Source organism: Lygodium microphyllum, chromosome 30 (genome assembly GCF_053477565.2).
Source record: "Lygodium microphyllum isolate KBCC chromosome 30, Lygodium_microphyllum_v1.1.10, whole genome shotgun sequence".
Taxonomy (NCBI): Eukaryota; Viridiplantae; Streptophyta; class Polypodiopsida; order Schizaeales; family Lygodiaceae; genus Lygodium; species Lygodium microphyllum.
In genome coordinates, this window is record NC_141164.1 from 94,203,445 (window position 1) to 94,221,395 (window position 17,951).

The 17,951-nt window shown below is 45.4% G+C and overlaps 1 protein-coding gene and 1 pseudogene across 1 annotated transcript in view; one reads left to right on the forward strand and one right to left on the reverse strand.

The window, feature by feature from the left end:
- LOC148010135 (pre-mRNA-splicing factor SLU7-like) overlaps positions 1–17,951 on the forward strand; it is a 39,117-nt gene that overhangs the window by 16,831 nt on the left and 4,335 nt on the right. The window lies entirely within an intron of this gene.
- Positions 6,391–8,526, reverse strand: LOC148010137 (uncharacterized; annotated as a pseudogene).

The following is a 17,951-nucleotide window of genomic DNA, read 5'->3' on the forward strand; positions in this document are numbered from 1 at the left end:
TCTATTCCTTCCAATTTGAGGATTATCTCACGATATTCCTCGAGATATGTCAGCAAAGGTCTTCCCTTTTGTCTGACAAAATCCCAATCTTCCCAATTTCTTTCCATTTCATATTCAGGAAGGAATTCTTTCAAAAAGACCGATTCAAATTGGGCCCAAGTTTCAGGTATTTTATTTGCCTCCTTTAAAGTTTTCCACCATTTGTATGCCTTTGGCCCCAAGGTTAAATTGGCCTCCAGCGCTTGAAGATGTGGTGGAGTATTCTTTAATTTGTGCAAATCCTCCCATTTTTGGAGGAAGTTAAAGATAGTGTCTTTGTTTCTATCTTTTTTCTCCCCATGAAACTGAGGGGGTTTCATATCTTTTAACACTGGGTTATCCCTCAGCTTTTGGTGGGGTTCCCTAGGATCTCGCATAGTCACATCTAGATCTTTCGATGAAGATGGAATACCTAAGGTTTCTACCTTACCTTTATCCCTTTCTAATAATAAGGCTAATTGGGATTTTATTTTGGTGAGTGCTTGAGTTAGCAACTCCATTCGAACCCCTTGTGCTTGCACACGAGCAATTAGATCATCAAATTGCTCTCGTGTAGCAAAAAATTCTTTCCAGGGTTCTTCTTGCATTTCAGATTCATGGGGATCTACCATAGGGTGGTTCCCGGAACTAGAGCCTTCCGTTACCCCCTCTGTCTCCTTCCCCTCCTTCTATACACTGGAATTGGAATTGGAAAGAAATTTGGAAACAAGGATGGGACACTTCCCTGTATTTCGTCTGCCTGATTTTTGTCGAGTAGTGTGACAGTAATCGGGGCATGGAAGATGAGGTGGAGTTTTCGTGCTTTCCTGTCGAGCAGGAAAGCTGGGCTGCTATGTCATGCTGGATGCGGAAGAAGATTTACTACCGAAAGGGAAGGGCTGAGCTGCCATGTCATGCTGGATGCGGAAGAAGATTTACTACTGAAAGGGAAGGACGCCATTGGCCACGTGTTACGGGGTCACCTAAAGTCGGGCGACGGCCCAGACAGATTACGGGTCGCTTGGAGTCGGGCGCCGGCCTGGACAGATTACGGGGTCGCCTGGACCCCCCTAAACACCAGCCACGTCGCCCGTATTCGAATCATGACTCGCCCTGAATATGGACGCTCGTCTCCAATCGCAAGAATCGTGGATTAAGGCTTTCTGTTCGTTGTGCAGTGGGGTGGGACATGGCCGAAGTGGTAGTTGGCGTGGACCAACTTCAGATCGTGTAGCTCTGATACCAGTATTATGTGACTGTTTTCTTGTGACGACACCCCGGAAGCACGAGAGACCGCCCTTCACCACCCAACCACGCTCAAGAAGATGCTGGAGTCAGATCCGACGTGACGTGTCGCTTCTGCCAGCCGTCATTACTTGGTGAGTTATACTAATTTTTATGACTCACTAACTTCCTAAGCTCCCCTTAACCCCATACGGGCGTCCAAGGCACCCGGACGGTCATCTCTCGCGTTTGTTTCCCAATAAGTTACATTTATTGATGTAACAGATAACTATTGCCTCTGTAGTCTTGGTAGGCCATTGGGCAGCCGAAGTGCACCCTTTGTTTGATGCCTTGAGGCTTGGTTGCTTTGGGGTGGGATGCCTTAGGGTAAAATTGGGCTTAAGCTTTTCTTCCAATCACTTCTTGGTTCTAGTTTTGGGCTTGAGAGGGGATTTTGAGCTAAAAATTCATTACCTATTGATTAGCTCTTTAAAACAGCCCCAAAACAGTAAATTACCAACTGCTTCATTAAATTGAGAGCGGTTCTGGAGAGTTTTTGTGTTCAATAGGCACCATTTAGCCCCATCCTTGTGTGCAGGTTTCTCGCATCTGCGTGGAAATCTCAACCATTAGCTTTTGTCTACCGGTTGTCTAGCCTTTGCTGACTACAATTGTTCCTTTGCTAGCATTTGGTGGCTTGTCTACAGGTGGCACCTTGCTGCTTGGAGCCTTCAGCCTGCTGCGCTTGCTGTCTACCTACAGTCATGAGTAGTCCACATCATCGTTCCAATTGCCTGCCCTTTGTTTTCAGCTCTTGGAGCTAGGCAATGTGTTGCTGCCCCTTTTGGTGATGACTACTGCAGCCTTGTGTTTTGTTGTCCGACAGGCCACTTGTTATATCCTTGGACATCTAGATGAATGTTGGTAGCATTGGTCGCGGTGGTTACAAAGTGACTTAGTGCGAATGCACTAAGAACACTTTGGGGTTAGGATAGCGGAGTCCTAATTTATAAGACTCAATATGCACCCAATTGCACATTTATGCTCTGATACCAATTAATGTGCACAATAGCTCCTTGAGTCCTATAAATTAAGACTTAGTTGCCCTTAGTGCATTCGCGCTAAGTCACTTTGTAACCACTGTTACCAATGCTATCAGTGCCCATCCGGATGTCTAGGGACATAACACCACTTGTATCATTCTCCACCTCCTCTGCAGTCATTGGCTGTTTAAAGCCTTTGGTGATTAGCATTTGTCATTGTTCAGCACTTCGACATCTCCGACTGATGGTTTGAGCACTCGGGATCCATCTTTGGTGGATGTTACACTCCGACACTCTTTAGCTCTGCCCTTGAGCATTCTGCATACTCTTACATTCATTTACAACATTCATTCACTTCAGAGTTCTTCTTCTCTCTCTTTCTCTTTTTGTGTTTGTTTGTGTTTGAGTTTTGAGTTTTACATTTAGGGTTTGAGTTTTGCACGTCGTCATTTTCCAAGTCTTTGTGTTTTAGTCATGGTCGTATTTTTTGTGTTTCCTTGGTGGAAACCCTAGCATATCTTCACATGATGCCTTTGATGGCATTTTTAAATCAATATTCAAAGCTCACATAAATAAAAAGTATCTTGTTGTCACAAACCAACACTCCTGTAGTATCAATGATTCCCATATGCTTTGCTCTTGTATCAGCCCGAAATTCTCTTGGGCAATGTCCTCAGTTGCTCTCATCAACCTTGTCCAAATGTGATACAAATCTTCCATTTACACTCTTAACAAGTGTCAAACACAACTTATTACAAGTTTTGCCTTTGACACCCATTGACATCTTGGGGTCCTTGGCTTTACATTGTCAAATAAGTAACTTGCATATCACATGTGCAAGTCACATTTGCACATCTGATTAACTTATGCTAAGTAAAGTAACTAAATTTCACATCCTTGTGACAATGTGTAATACGTGCGAAGCTTAGATTCAAATTGATTTGATCAACTTATGAAACCCTAGCACAATTCATGCATCAATCCTAGTGTTTTGCTCTAACCTTGGCACATGTAGTTCATAGTCAAATTGAGTAAATTCAGACCTTGCAAACTAACATTCCTTTCACGTCCAAAACCAAAGGTTATTTACCGTGATATTCACCATATACATTCTGCTAGGTCTTGCCTTACACTTCCCTAATTCTCATATTCATTTTCCGCTATAGAAGAGTTGGAATTTTCTTTTTATATGCTCCAAATTAGTTATAAATTGTTGTATCTTTCAATGATTTCACATGATACAATTGATCCATAGTTATAGAGCTGCCCAATGGATTCCCTATACAAATGAGAAGATTGGCTCGAGGATGTCGGTCTTCGTGTGGTGCTGAGAACCATGTGGATGAAAATAATGAAGTATCCCTACTAGAAAAGCAAGGATAAAAGACACTGCTAGGATAGCATCAAGAGAGATGCTGCATGATCCGTTGCAAGAGGGGAAGCCTCCATGTTGGTAGAAGAGCAAAACTCCAAGTAGATGAAACCATTGGGCCTTGGTATGACACTCCTTGTCCACGTGGCTTGACCTTTGATAATGTGCGCATAATTGATTTATCCTAGGAATTTGCTGCCTAAGGGGATATATTTCTTTGGTTCCGTTGGAGGAAGGACTGTCACCCTTGTTTTGGCTTGCCTTTGCATCTTGCGAGTTCTTGCCATTGTTGGTTTTCCCTCCCGAAAAAGAGGCAACTAACCCTCGCCCCTCCAAATGGATGTGTGTGGAGGATTCCTTGTGGACTTGATCATGCAGTCTCGTGTAACACAAGAACTAGCACTCCAAACTCGTAGAAGATTGGCAATCTAGGTAGTGAGATAATGTTTTGGATAAAATGGAAGTATTTGTCGAGCAACTTGTTTAAGACGAATGTGACATGATTGTCGTTTGACTTTGGGGAGCCAATAGTGGCAAACTCGGCAAGTAACCGTCGATATTCAGCCAACTTGACTTACAGATCATCGCCTTCTTTAATGAAAAACTCCTGAAGCTCAAAATTGAGATTGATACGTAGAGAGTGATCTTGCGCTATATAGTGTTCAATGAGATGACTTCGATGCTCAGATGTGAGGAGAAGATGTTGTAATTGAGAGTGGAACTTAGGAAGTAACCCTTGCATTAACTTAACATCGGCTATGGCATGGCGGGCTCTCCATTGAAGGATGAGATCAGGGTGAGCTAATTGAGGGTTTGGCATCAACAACGAGGTCCTAAAGACCTTGAGATTTGACTCAATTGCTGCATGAAGTTCGATCAAATGGTGAAATTTGACTCCTTAAAATAAGTCTTATCAGTGAAGGTATTCTTGGCCGTTGCAACAGGAGTGGTGGTGCTAGGAGATAGAGTAGATGTGTAATGGGGGTAAAAGGGTGGATAAGGTGGGGGAGTGGGGTTACACTGGGGAAGTAATCCTCGAGTGACCACCATGCGTACGAGAAGTGTGCACAGTGGTTTCAAATGTGGATATGGGTGTATTGGGTATGGACATGGTAACTGCATGAGAAGCCCAAGGTGGAGGGATAGGGGCACATGGAGCAGAGAATGTAAATTTGTGTGTAGGAGTGATCCAAGGGATGTGTGAAGACAGTCCATAAGCAGAGAATAGATATTCTTGGATTTGAAAGATCATTTGGAGGGGTTGCGAGTGTCCGAGGATAGTGAGGAGGATGTCCATCACAGTCGTCCTAGAGTGTAAAGATGTGGAAAAGTGGGGGTATGTGGAAGGTATAGTGTCAAAGGGTGGCATTCCCCCTAAGGATGTACCAAGAGGTGTAGTGAATGGAGGGCAAGTAGATGGTGAGATGGGGAATGAGAAAATGCTAGGAGCTGAGATGAAAGATCCAAAACCTAGTGTATTGTGAGTGGAAGTGGAGGGTAATCCAAGGTTTTGGAATGAAGATGTAATGCGTGCCTGCGGAGTGGAAGGACGTTACATACGATTCATAGAGGGTCTATACCAAGCTTCTAAGATAATGGTGAGGGTGGGAGACCTCCTATTCGAAGCCATATCAGTAAAGCAAGGCGTAGCCAAGGGTGCCCTGGATCTCCCACCCTCTTTAACATATTTATCAACGATATCATAAACGAGGGTGACGGATTTGGAGTCAGCGTTCCCAGTCTTCGAGAGAAAATTCAAGGGTCACTTTTTGCAGATGACTTAATTCTGCTTGCAAATCTGCCAAGGAGTTGCAAGCGGCATTAAACCGGGTTGAATGAGTGGGCTACCAAGTGGGAAATGCGCTTTGGCCTATCTAAGTGCAACGCCATGGTTTTCTTTGGGAACTTACAAGCTCTGAGGGATCGACCACTCTACTTGCGGACCAGACAGATCAAAGTCTGTGAGAGATACACTTACCTTGGCATCGTCTTGGATAGTGAATTCTCAATTATAACAGTAATTCAGGAGAGGATTGAGAAAGGTCGTAAGACCCTTCATGCCTATCAGGCCTTCCTCTCTTCCCGTTCGATTCCCATGTGGACTAGACTCAATGTCTTCAAGGCGTGCGTGCTCCCGGTACTTAATATCATAGTACAGGGGAGTTTTGGAAACGGGGGAAACGGAAACAGGAAAAAACCGGAGTTTCGGAGTTTCGGCCAAATTTTGGAAACAGGGAAATGACGTTTCGGATTGTAGACTAAAAAAATACAGTAATATGTGGGTATGTAAATATATAAATGCCTACAACAAAACTTTGAGTCTTCATGCCATATGATTAAAATCATGATTCATTACACATTTCACGAGTCACGAGTCACGACTCATGAATGAAGATTGAGGACTCAATGGTTGAAACTTAAGACAACTTAACACAATTAAGACTCAATTTTCAAAATATAAGGCAACAAAATAAATTAAATTTTATGACTCATGAATAATCTATGATCTAAACTTTAAAGAGCAGTGAAGATTGACATTAAGAACAATGGAACAAGAATGAAGATGCATAATAAGCGGGATCAAGATACAATGATAGTAACTATGTCATGTGAGTAATCTATTATATGTCAAAACTCCAAAGTCCAGTGAGGCTATAAGTATCAACATCAATGAACAACCGACAACTCTAGTTTGGACTCTGCACTGCTAAACTGACTCCAGTATATCACGAGTTATCCGGACTCTGAGGATCTGTACACTATCTCCTCGTTCGACTCCGAGGTCCCTGATCGAGAAGTTGATGAAGCAGCCTCAGCCTCATCCTCAGACTCTGGCTTTGACTCTGCCTGTGATGCACGACTACGTGTGGCCCTCACTCTAACCCTCCTCTGTGCACGAGTCTCATGCACCGGTGCCAATAGCTCCTCATAGAGCATGGAGTAGATATCCCGCTCCTCCTGTGGTATCTGTGGAATGTCACGTACCTTCTCTATATCAATCTTGTTAACATTCATCTGTAAAGGTGAACGAGATAAAGATATATCATATGAGAGGAGATTCAATATGTTCAATGTTCAAACTTCATACATATCACAATTTACAATTCAACTTCCAAGCAAATTAGCAATGTCAAGTGTCAAGGACTCAAGGTTGAAAAGTTAATTATACATAATACTGATCATTACCAATTTACCTGTGAAGGCTCAGGGGACAGAGAGGTTCTCTCAAGAAGTTGGAGATTGCAATGGTAAAATACTAAACGCTTCAACCGAGCAGTTGTGAGTTTGTTTCTTTTTTTGGTGTGGAAGAGGGCCCATGTGCTCTTCCTCTTAGTAGGCCCTAAACTACAATCTTGCAAGAGAACCCGAATGGCAATGCGTTTCTATTCAAATTTAAGAGATTGAGGTTAAGTAATTGGCAATTGCTAATATGCATGCCGCAAAATCAACATTTGAGTGGGCAGTAGATTACAGAACTTGTTACCTAGGTTACATAATGCATTAGATAATCAAGATTCAAAATATAAAACTCACTAGTCACATACCAAAGTAGGAGCATAATTGCCGTATTTCTCCCACCAAGAGACAGGTTGAAGCTGTCTCTCTCAAAGCTTAGCTGTGGGTCGGCCAAAATGAAGAGAATGATCGTGGAATGCCAACAAATCATCCTCTACTCTTCTCATCATATCTATATCATCTCCTGTGAAGCGCCTCATGTACTCCATGAAGCCCTCCTCTAACTCCTCACTAGTGTACTGCTCCTCGTTACGCCAAAAGGGATGCAAGATATGTACGACAGTATGGATTGGCTTATGGAACCAATCCCATCATGCATTCCACACTGCACGAATCTCATGAACCCTATAGATAAAATATGTTAAAAACTTAGAAGCTAGAATAATGATCAATCATGAAGGAGTCGTTAATACCAAATAATTACATGTGTAAAAGTTAAACAAAAACTTACTTGTCTTGGAGCAAAAAGTTGTTGTGAAGCAAGGCCTCGCTAATTTTATCCATATACTCATGTAGAAGCCCCAAAGTACTCCCCTCCATATCAGTGATGCGCAATACAGTGTAAATAGAAGTGAGACTTTTCACCAATGCCTCTGCCTCAACCCACCAACTCATTTAAAATATTGCGCCTAAAAGCAAGAGCCTTTGGAGAGACTCTCTCACTCCATGCGAGCCATTCCTGGCATGCAATGGTCCGTATCAAATTTGGATGGACCCGTATTAATCTCTGCAATACAATAAACATATAAGCAAATCTAGTGGTGGAGGGCTTCAATAGCTCAAGTGTGCTATTGGCTTGAAACATGCTTGTGATGGATGGCCTATTCTTCACAAATCTTACCATGCTTGTTGCTGTCTTGAAAATGTTATCCACCCAAGATATTTGCCCAACATCTTTAATAAGCAAGTCAAGGCAATGGGATGCACATAGAGTCCATACTATGCTGGAAACTCCTCCTCAAGTATACGTCCCATAGACACACAATTGCTTCCATTATCTGTCACTATGTGCACCACATTTTGGACTCCTATGTCCATGATGACCTGTTGCATGTGCTCCCAAATGAAAGCTCCTGTGATGGTAATACCTAAGGTAGAGGCATCGATAGTCTTAATGAACATGATGCCTTTACATAAAGACACCAAAACATTGTAAACATTCCTTCGGCTCATATCTGACCATCCATGGCATAATATTGTGCATCTATATTTCATCCATGTCTCTTTCAAGGGCTCCAATTCAACCTCTATGGACGCTTTCTCCTTTCGAAGCTCCCGTGTGTGTAATGCATTTGCGGATGGACCTTTCCACTCACACCCTATGCGGCTTATTGCCATGATTGTCTTCTTCCATTGATGTATAGTGGCCACATTGAAAGGGATAGCACATTGAATAAATAAGCGTGTGAGTTCCCTAGTTGCCTCTACAATTGCCTGCCTCTGAAGTCTTGTATGGACACTTGCACCATGCAAAGAGCCCTTTTGCCCACCACCAGTAGAAGATGTCAAGGGGGTCCTTTTTGCACTTGGACCCGATACGGATATGGATGCACTTCTTTTTGATGGGCCACTGGCACCTCCAATTTGGCTAGTGCCACTAGGTCCACTAGCCTCTCTTTGCCCCACTTGTGTTTCACTTGCCCCATGTGGTGTTGATTCATTCTCTTCTAGCTCAATACCCATACGCTTTCGACGCCAAAGATGGAGACTTACTGTTACTTCTGCCGACACATTTGTGTCAGAGTGTAGCGATGCGGAAGCGTAGGACAAAGATTGAGAGAGAGTGAACATAGAGAGAAGAGAGAGAGAGAGAGAGAAAAGGAGTCAGTGTAAACGCAGAAAATCTGCGGTGTAGTATGCTGTATAAGAGTGCAGAAATACACAAGGGGGTAGAGGAAATATCTGTGTATGTCTCCGGCTTGATGACCTCGATCTCCGTTAGCCCGAGCACAGTCTGTTTCAGCCAACTGATCTTCAAGGCCAGAATCTGAAATCACTGAAGAGTGAATAATAAAGTGTGCCACAAGAACTGGCTATAAATAGCCAAGAAATAATAAAAAACAGCATCAGGTCAGCTGCAGCAGAAATTTGACCGACTGTGCAGTCCGACTGCACTGTTGATGTGGCACCTCCTCTGCCGTACTGTGCTAATGTGGCACTAACTGTCCAGGAAATGACTGGTTAACACCCCCGCTCAGATCCTGGACGGGTGAAAAGACTGAGAGATTTGGAATGCTGCCGAAGAAGAGCTTGGGGAAGCGCCTTCGTAAACAAATCTGCAAGATTATCCTCCGTCTTGCAATACTCCACATCAATGGTCCCATTCATAAGTTTCTCCCGAATGAAATGATACTGGATCTCAATGTGCTTCGTCCGAGCATGGAATACGAGATTCCGTACCAAGGCAATGCAACTCTCATTGTCGCACTGCAGAAGAGTAGGACGAGTCTGGGCGCAACCAAGCTCCTCCAACAATCTCCGAAGCCACACAACCTCACATGTGGTGGAAGACGCATCCTGATACTCCGCCGTCTTGCAATACTCCACATCAATGGTCCCATCTATAAGTTTCTCCCGAATGAAGTGATACTGGATCTCAATGTGCTTCGTCCGAGCATGGAATACGAGATTTCGTACCAAGGCAATGCAACTCTCATTGTCGCACTGCAGAAGAGTAGGATGAGTTTGGGCGCAGCCAAGCTCCTCCAACAATCTCTGAAGCCACACAACCTCACATGTGGTGGAAGATGCAGCCTGATACTCCACCTCAGTAGAAGAAAGGGCTACCGTGGGCTGCTTCTTGCTACTCCAAGAGATAACACCTGTACCCAAGATAAAACAGTAGCTTGTAGTAGACCATCAGTGGTCCACATCTCCAGCCCAATCTGAGTCACTTGAACCTGCAAGATTCAGATCTGAAGCATCTATACCTATGGGATAAGAAATCCCTAAGTCAAAGCTCCCCCTCAAATACCAAAAAGAATCCTCAAGGCAGCCTGCCAATGCACCCGTTTGGGTTCCGTCATGAACCCTGCCAAAAGACCCACAACAAAACAAAGATCAACACGAGTGTTGAGAAGCCAAATCTAGGATCCAATCAACTGATGGTAGCGTGAAGTATCCATCACGGGAGAGTCTGAGTGTGAAGTGGCCTTCCAATTCGGATCCATAGGAGTAGTAATGGGCCGACAAGTCTCCATGTCAAAAGTCACCAAGAGCTCTTGAATGTACCTCTATTGAGAGATGAAAATCCCCCTTTGAGAGTGATAAATCTCGTGACCCAAGAAGAAATGAAGAAGCCCCAAATCCGTCATCTCGAATGCCTAATGTAAAGTGGTCTTGGTCTCTCGGACCTTCTGTGCATGATCCCTTGTCAAAATCAAATCATCAACATACAACACAAATAACACACGACCAACCTCGGAAGTGTGCACATAAAGCTGCGGATCGGCCTTGGAGCGCCGATATTCCAACTTTGACTGAAGAAACGAGTCAATCTTCTCGTTCCATGGACGCGGAGCCTGCTTGAGGCCATAAAAGGCCTTCTTCAACCTGTAAACTTTCCCATCCGAGGATTCAAAGCTAGGAGGTTACTCAATATAGATTTCCTCCTGCAAGTCACCATCCAGAAAGGCCGACTTCACATCCAATTGATAAACAAGCCATCTCCTATGGCTAGCCAAGGCAAGAACAACTCGAATAGGTGCCATATGAGCAGTGGGGCCAAAAGTATCATGGAAATCAATGCTTGGGCGTTGAGCAAAACCTTTAGCAACAAGGCGAGCCTTGTGCTTGTCCAAAGAACCATTGCTAAGGTACTTGGTCTTGAAGACCCACTTGACACCAATCACCTTCCTGTGAGAGAGACGAGGCACAAGAGACCAAGTGCCATTCCTTAATAACCTCGAACTCGGCTTCCATGGCCTTCCGCCAATGAGCAGACTGCAAAGCTTCCTTCACTGAAGTGGGCTCTCGATCCTGCATAACACGGGTCAGCAAACAATAGTTGGAGCAAACAATCTCCGAAGAATGTGCCTGGTTCCTCCGTGACCTCCGCGGTCCATCTTGCGGTTCCCACTCCTCAGGGATCCCGTCCATTCTTGAATCTCGGAGGGTGTCATGGGCCCAACGAGGAGGACGACAAACCTCTTCTCTCCATCTACTGAAGGATCAAGAACATCCACCGGCGGAAGCTCCTCGGGGTGGCCGGTGGAAGAGAAGACTCTGAATCCGAAGAAGAATCTCCATCAAGAGGCTTTGGCTTCAAAGAAACTGTCTCAGGAGCCCAACTCTCCCCTGGATCTTCTAGGACGGGGTGCTCCTCACCCCCCCTCTGTGGCCAGTACTTCCACGAACGGCACATCTCGGCTCATGTAGACATCCTGCTTAATGGGATCAAACAAACGATAACCTTGGGATTGGGAGCTATAGCCAACAAAACTTTGTTGTCGGGAAGATGCCTCGAACTTATCACGCTGCGTCTTCGGAATGTACACATAAGTGTCACACCCAAAGACCCTGAAATAAGAGACATTAGGCTAAGTCTTGAAGTAAGCCTCAAAAAGTATCATCCTGTCAACGGCCGAAGTGGGAGATCGATTAAGGATGTGAACTGCGGTAGCCGCTGCCTCGGCCCACAGAAACTGAGGTGTCTGTTGGTGCTCCATCATGGTGCGTGCCATCTCGATCACACTTTGGTTCTTCCGCTCCAAAATGCCATTCTCTTGGGGAGTGTTGGTGTTAGCAAATTCCTGGTGAATGCCCCTATCTGCACAAAAATGAGCAAACTCATTAGACATAAATTCATCTCCCTTATCTGAACGCAAGGTCTTCAGTCACCGGCCAGAACGGTTCTCCTAAAAAAGAAGCCAATTCTTGAAATGAGAGAAAGCCTCCGACTTCAAAGTCAAGAAATAGACCCAAGTCATCCTGATGTAGTCATCTACGATCAACATGAAGTACAAGCTCCCCTTCAAGGACTCGGTCCTCATCGGGCCACAAAGATCCGTAGATACAAGCTTCATGGGTGAAGTAGGCCACCTAGAAGCTTTGTTGAGAATCGCATCCCGACGTAGTTTCCCACGAATGCAGGAGACACATGGCTGATGGCTCACCACTATGTCCGGCAAGCCTCGGACAAATGACCCTCGTGACGCCTTCCGAAGGTACTCGTAGTTTAGGTGGCCAAACCGAGCATGCCATAGCTTGGACTGTGTCTGAGAAGAAAGGAGAGAAGTAAGAGCTGAAGAAGACTTCACTTTGTAGATTCCATTCTCCTCATACCCTGTAGAGAGAACCTTCCTCGATCCACGATCAAGGACTCGAACAGTATCACTGTCAAACTCCACCAAGAGGCCAAGGGCACAAATCTTATGAATCGAAAGTAAATGATATCCCAATCCTGGCACATGCAACACCTTAGAGGTGTGGATACCACCACATCCATTTGGAATAAGCTGTATCTCACCCCGCGCAACAATAGACACAGAAGAGCTGTCTCCAATGAGAATTTGCCCACGCGAAGGTCGCAAATGGGGAACACCAACGGAAGGAGTCATGTGCCGTGATGCACCACTGTCCACAATCCACTCTCGAGCATGGGGAGCTGTCATCGCAGCATCAGAAGTTGTCGATGTAGAGTCCTCAATGACTGCTAAGTGTAGAAAAGCAGCTGATGAGGGTGCAGCCACCACTCTAGAGTCCTCCGTGTCTTTCTTCTTGGTATCCTTCTTGTCTTTGTCGGGGCAATCCTTCTTCGAGTGATCGGTCTTTCCACAAATATGGCAAGTTGATTCCTTCTCCTTGTCCTTCTTGGATTTGTTGTCCTCCTTCTTCTTCTTTTGGTCCTTCCCCTTCTTTTGAGAGGCTTGACCAACCAATGCCTCCGATTTGGAAGCATTCTGTCCCTTCAATTGTTCCTCTTGGTCCAAGACCATAGGAACTAACTCTTCCCACCGAAGAGTCGACTCTTGCCTTGAAGCAATAAGAGTGGAATAAAAAGTACCGAATCGTGGCGGCAACTGTGATACTAAAGTGATCACCATGTCTTCAGAGGAAATAGGCTTCCCCGCATTTTGAACTTACATCTGAAGCTGTCGAAACTTGTTGATGTGTTCCCGAAGCGAAGAAGACTTATTCATGGACAAAGTCCGCATCTGGACCTCCAAAGAAACCCTCTTCATCAGGATCATCGGGTTGTACATCCGGTCGAGCTCCAGCCATATCTCACGAGCCACCGTCAAGTGCTCGATGTGAGCTATCATGGTTGTGGTGCAAGACAGGAACAGAAAAGATCGAATCCTGGCATTCAGTTTGTTCCAATGAGAGTGGGCCTTAGTCAACTCTGCACGAGCATTGGAAGAGAGTTTGGAAGAAGAAGAAGAAGAAGAAGAAGAAGAAGAAGAAGAAGAAGAAGAAGAAGAAGAAGAAGAAGAAGAAGAAGAAGAAGAAGAAGAAGGAGGAGGAGGAGGAGGAGGAGGAGGAGGTAGAGGAAGAGGAGGAGGAAGAGGTAGAGGAAGAAGAAGAAGAAGAAGTCTGAAGGAGAAGGAGAAAAAGAAGGGGAAGGGGAAGGGGAAGGGAAAGGGAAAGGGAAAGGGGAAGGGGAAGGGGAAGGGGAAGAGGAGAAGGAGAAGGAGAAGGAGAAGGAGAAGGAGGAGGAAGAGGAAGAGGAAGAGGAAGAGGAAGAGGAAGAGGAAGAGGAAGAGGAAGAAGAAGAAGAAGAAGAAGAAGAAGTCTGAAGGAGAAGGAGAAGAAGAAGGGGAAGAGGAAGAGGAAGAGGAAGAGGAGGCGGGAGCCAGCTGCTGCAGGTTTGAGGAGGAGTGCCGAGGCAAGAGTTGCGCGAGTGACATGAAGTCGGGAAGGAGAATGAGTTTCGGCGTTGGATAACCACATGAAATGAGGCCGGGCTGTAGGATCCTGAAACGGCGTGCTCCTGTTTCCGTCCCGGTCTGAAACGGTTGGTCTGTTTCGGACCTACCAAAACACCGTTTCGGGGTACATTGGTACTTATGTACGGAGCCGAGATTATGGGAGGGCATTGTCAGACACTTCAGCCCTTGGAGACAATGGCGGTCACGGGGATGAAGTGGATCCTGGGCAAAGGGGCCAAGTCGATAGCGGGCGGCGCAACTACCTTGCATAAGGAATTCAACATCCCTTCCATTCCAGCGATCTGCGGCGGGCAACGTGCACGTGCTTTTGAGAAGTACTCGGGGCTCAGGAAGTGGATTCGAGAGCTTGCGAAACCACCGTCATGTACTAAGAAAGCCCACAATTGGACCTGGTCTTCCAAGATCGTGCATTGGCTGGAGAAGTATGTCTTGGAAGCACCTCTACTCGTTGTTAGATATCATGTCTAGAAGAAATGGGAATGGCAGTATGAGTGTGTGAGGCTCTCCTTCTATAATGAGAACAAGTTTGAATGCTCAAGGAACTACCTCTTTCGCATAAATCTATCGGAGAACGTCAAGGCTTCAGAGGAATGGTTCTTGTGCTTGGCACGGGTCGGCGGTGTGAAGATGGCGGATAGCTATTGTCACTCTTGGTGACAAACCTGTCCCTTGTGTAGCTCCCATGAAGCAGTAACCTCTTATGCACACATCCTTCTCTCTTGTCCTGCGTTGACCGATGAATGCGACAAGCACATTTCGAGTATTATAAGCGAAGCTCATGACCTTTTGTCCCGAGGGTGTACCTTAGAGGATGAAGCTATGCTACTCCTTAGTGGGGAGGTTGGCGGGGTGTGTTTACCCAATTGGGTGAGCACTCATCCGCACTCGAAGAATGTGGTCCCGGGGCATCGCCTCGTGGTAGCATTCCTCGGTGAGGCGATGCCAAGGTACCCGGAAGCATTGTATGCTTGATTCCTACCCATCACGGGTAAGAAAATGATGATATCCTCCCTTTGTGAACTTGTGCGCAAGCTCGTACTCGTACCAATGATGGCACTGCCTGGCCCAAGCAAGCGAATGTTGTTGGGAGGCAGTGTTTGCTTGGGTGCGATGGGACACCACCTTCAAGCCGACGCCCAAACTTGAGGTATGGCATCCCTTTAAGGGAAAACGCCGGGATCGGCGGTTTTAGCTGGTGAGAGTCCAGCACTACCTGGACCCTTGAACTGGGGTGCTAGGTGCCTACCCACGCTCCACCCCTGGGAGGAGTCTTCCAAGGATTTTGATCCTGAAGGAAGTAGCGAAATCATAAGCTAGTGGCACATGGTTCTGTGAAGAAACTGCTAGGGTTTGCACTGAGGACACACAGAGTGTACGACCACGACAGAAACACAAAGAGACAGACACAAACATAGACACAGAGGGCAAAACTCAAATCCCAAATGCAAAACTCAAAACTCAAAACTCAAACACAGAAACTCAAACACAAATAGAAGAAGGGAGAGAGAGAACACAACTTTGAAGTGAATGAATGCTGTAAATGAATGTAAGAGTGTACAGTGTGCTCAAGGGCAGAGCAATGTCGGAGTGTGACGTCCACTGGAGACGGATCCCAAGTCTGTGACCACCAGTTGGAGTGTAGGAGTGCTGAATAGTGAATGGCAGCAGGATGGTCACCAAAACGCATTAGTTTGGAGGCTGGAAACTGGTAAACGCAGCAGTGTACCGCCGATCGGAGGTTGGAAACTGCGCACAGTCTACTGTAAACAGCAGGCTGAAACAGTGTTTGATGTGGCTGGCGATGACTGGATGATCAGATCGCAGCAGATGATGATGTCGCCAGTAGCTGACGTGAGCATGGATGAAGGTGCTAGCAGCAGGAGCAAACACGGATGGAGTGGCAGCAGTCTTGAGGGCTGGACAGCCACGTGGGAGGAGGCTGATGGCTGAAATCTACACGTGGAGTGAGAAACGTGCATAGACGGAATCAGGCTGAATGGGGGCAGCCTGTCTATTTATAGATGTGGAAGGGCGCCCCAAAAATTAGGGTTTCCACTGAACTCTCTCGAATTGCTTCCCATTTTAGGGTTTCCACTGAACTCTCTTGAACCGCTCCTCGTTTTAGGGTTTTACTCTAAAAGAGCATTTTTAGTGTGTTTTGGGGCTGTTTAAGAGGCTAATCAACAAGTAATGCATGTTTTAGCTCAACACTTCTGCCTTTGAGTCTAATTAGGCACCCTGCTAAAAAAAAAAAAAACAAAAACATAATGAAGATGTAAGTATATCAGAATGTGGAGAAGATAGTGGTGGGATGGGAGGGAGTTGAGAAGTGTGGTTTACTTGCTTAAATGAAACAGATGGTAGAGATATACATGATGAATGGGTATCTGCTTCGAGAGCCTGCTCTATTAAAGTTAACATGTTGAAAACCATCCGGATCTTGTTTACCAAAAGGAGAAATAGAAGAGGGTTTTGGCTCATATGACTCAAAAGGATTATACAAACATGATATAAGGCTTGGAGGTGATGAAGGAGATAGATCGTCAGATGCGCCAAATGTTGTGGTCCCTTCAATATCGGAGAGATTGTCAGATGCACCGAATGTTGTGGTCCCTTCAATATTGGAGAGATGGCCAATCTCAACAATTGGTCTAGATGGAGTAGTAGCACTTGTTGGAGGGGTGTAAACCTGACTGTACGTGATGTGCAAGTACTCTTGAAACTCCTCATCTGTAAGATGACCAAAACGTGAAGAAGATGGTAAAGGTGAAGATGTGTCTATCTCCTTCTTGAGACCATAATGCCTTCTTAGAGCCTCCCCAGAAGAAGGTGCTTGAGACATTATGAGTCAAAATTGAGTTGCATGTGAGTCTTGCACCAAGACTAGTCTCTACAATCAATGCAGGATACTCTTTAGAAGAGCTTTGGCTTTGATGCCATGTGAAGATATGCTAGGGTTTGCACTGAGGAAACACAACATGTATGACCAAGATTGAAACACAAAGACTCCGACAATGACAAGCAAAACTCAAATCCTTAACTCAAAATGCAAAACGTAAGCGCAAAACTCAAAACTCAAACATAGAGACAAACACACAGAGAAGAAACTTTGAAGTTAATGAATGTTGTAAATGAATGTAAGAGTGTATAGAAAGCCCAAGGGCAGTGCAATGAAGTGTCGGAGAGTGACATCCGTTGGAGATGGATCCCAAGTGTTGTGGTCACCAGTCGGAGTGCGGAAGACAAGGAAAACACCAAACATTAATCACCAGAGAGAGAAGAAGCTGAGGTGACTGCCAAGATGATACCTGAGGAGGGCGGCGACACTAGAAAGCTGCACATGCAGCAATGGAGGAGCTAGCAGGAGGAGGATGAATGCCATATGCTGCCAAGTGTGGGGAAGACCAAATGCAGACAATAGGTCACTTGGAGGGCGAGGATGGTTGCCACTTGACACGAGGGATTGTGGAGCCCAGACGCAAGCAATAGGAGGAGCTGGTGATGATAGAGATGCCAAATGCATCTAGGGAGGGCGCCAGACAATGGGCAGCAGCAATGGATGAAGATGCTAGGTATTAGAGGAGCTGTGGAAGGTGTGACAGCCATCGTAAGGGTAGGACCACCATGTGGATGAAGGCTGATGGCTGAAATCTACACAAAAAGAATAAGGTTGGCCGCAGAATGGTGGACAGCCTATATTTATAGACATTGAAGGGTGCCCCAAAAAATTAGGGTTTTGGGGGGCCATTGAAACTCTCTTGAACCATGCATAAAATTTTTGTTTTTCAAAAATTAAGTGTGTTTTGGGGTTGTTTAAAGATGCTAATCAGCTGAAAAGCGTGTTTTAGCTCAACATTGTGGCTTCACCTTCATTGAAACTTATTGGTG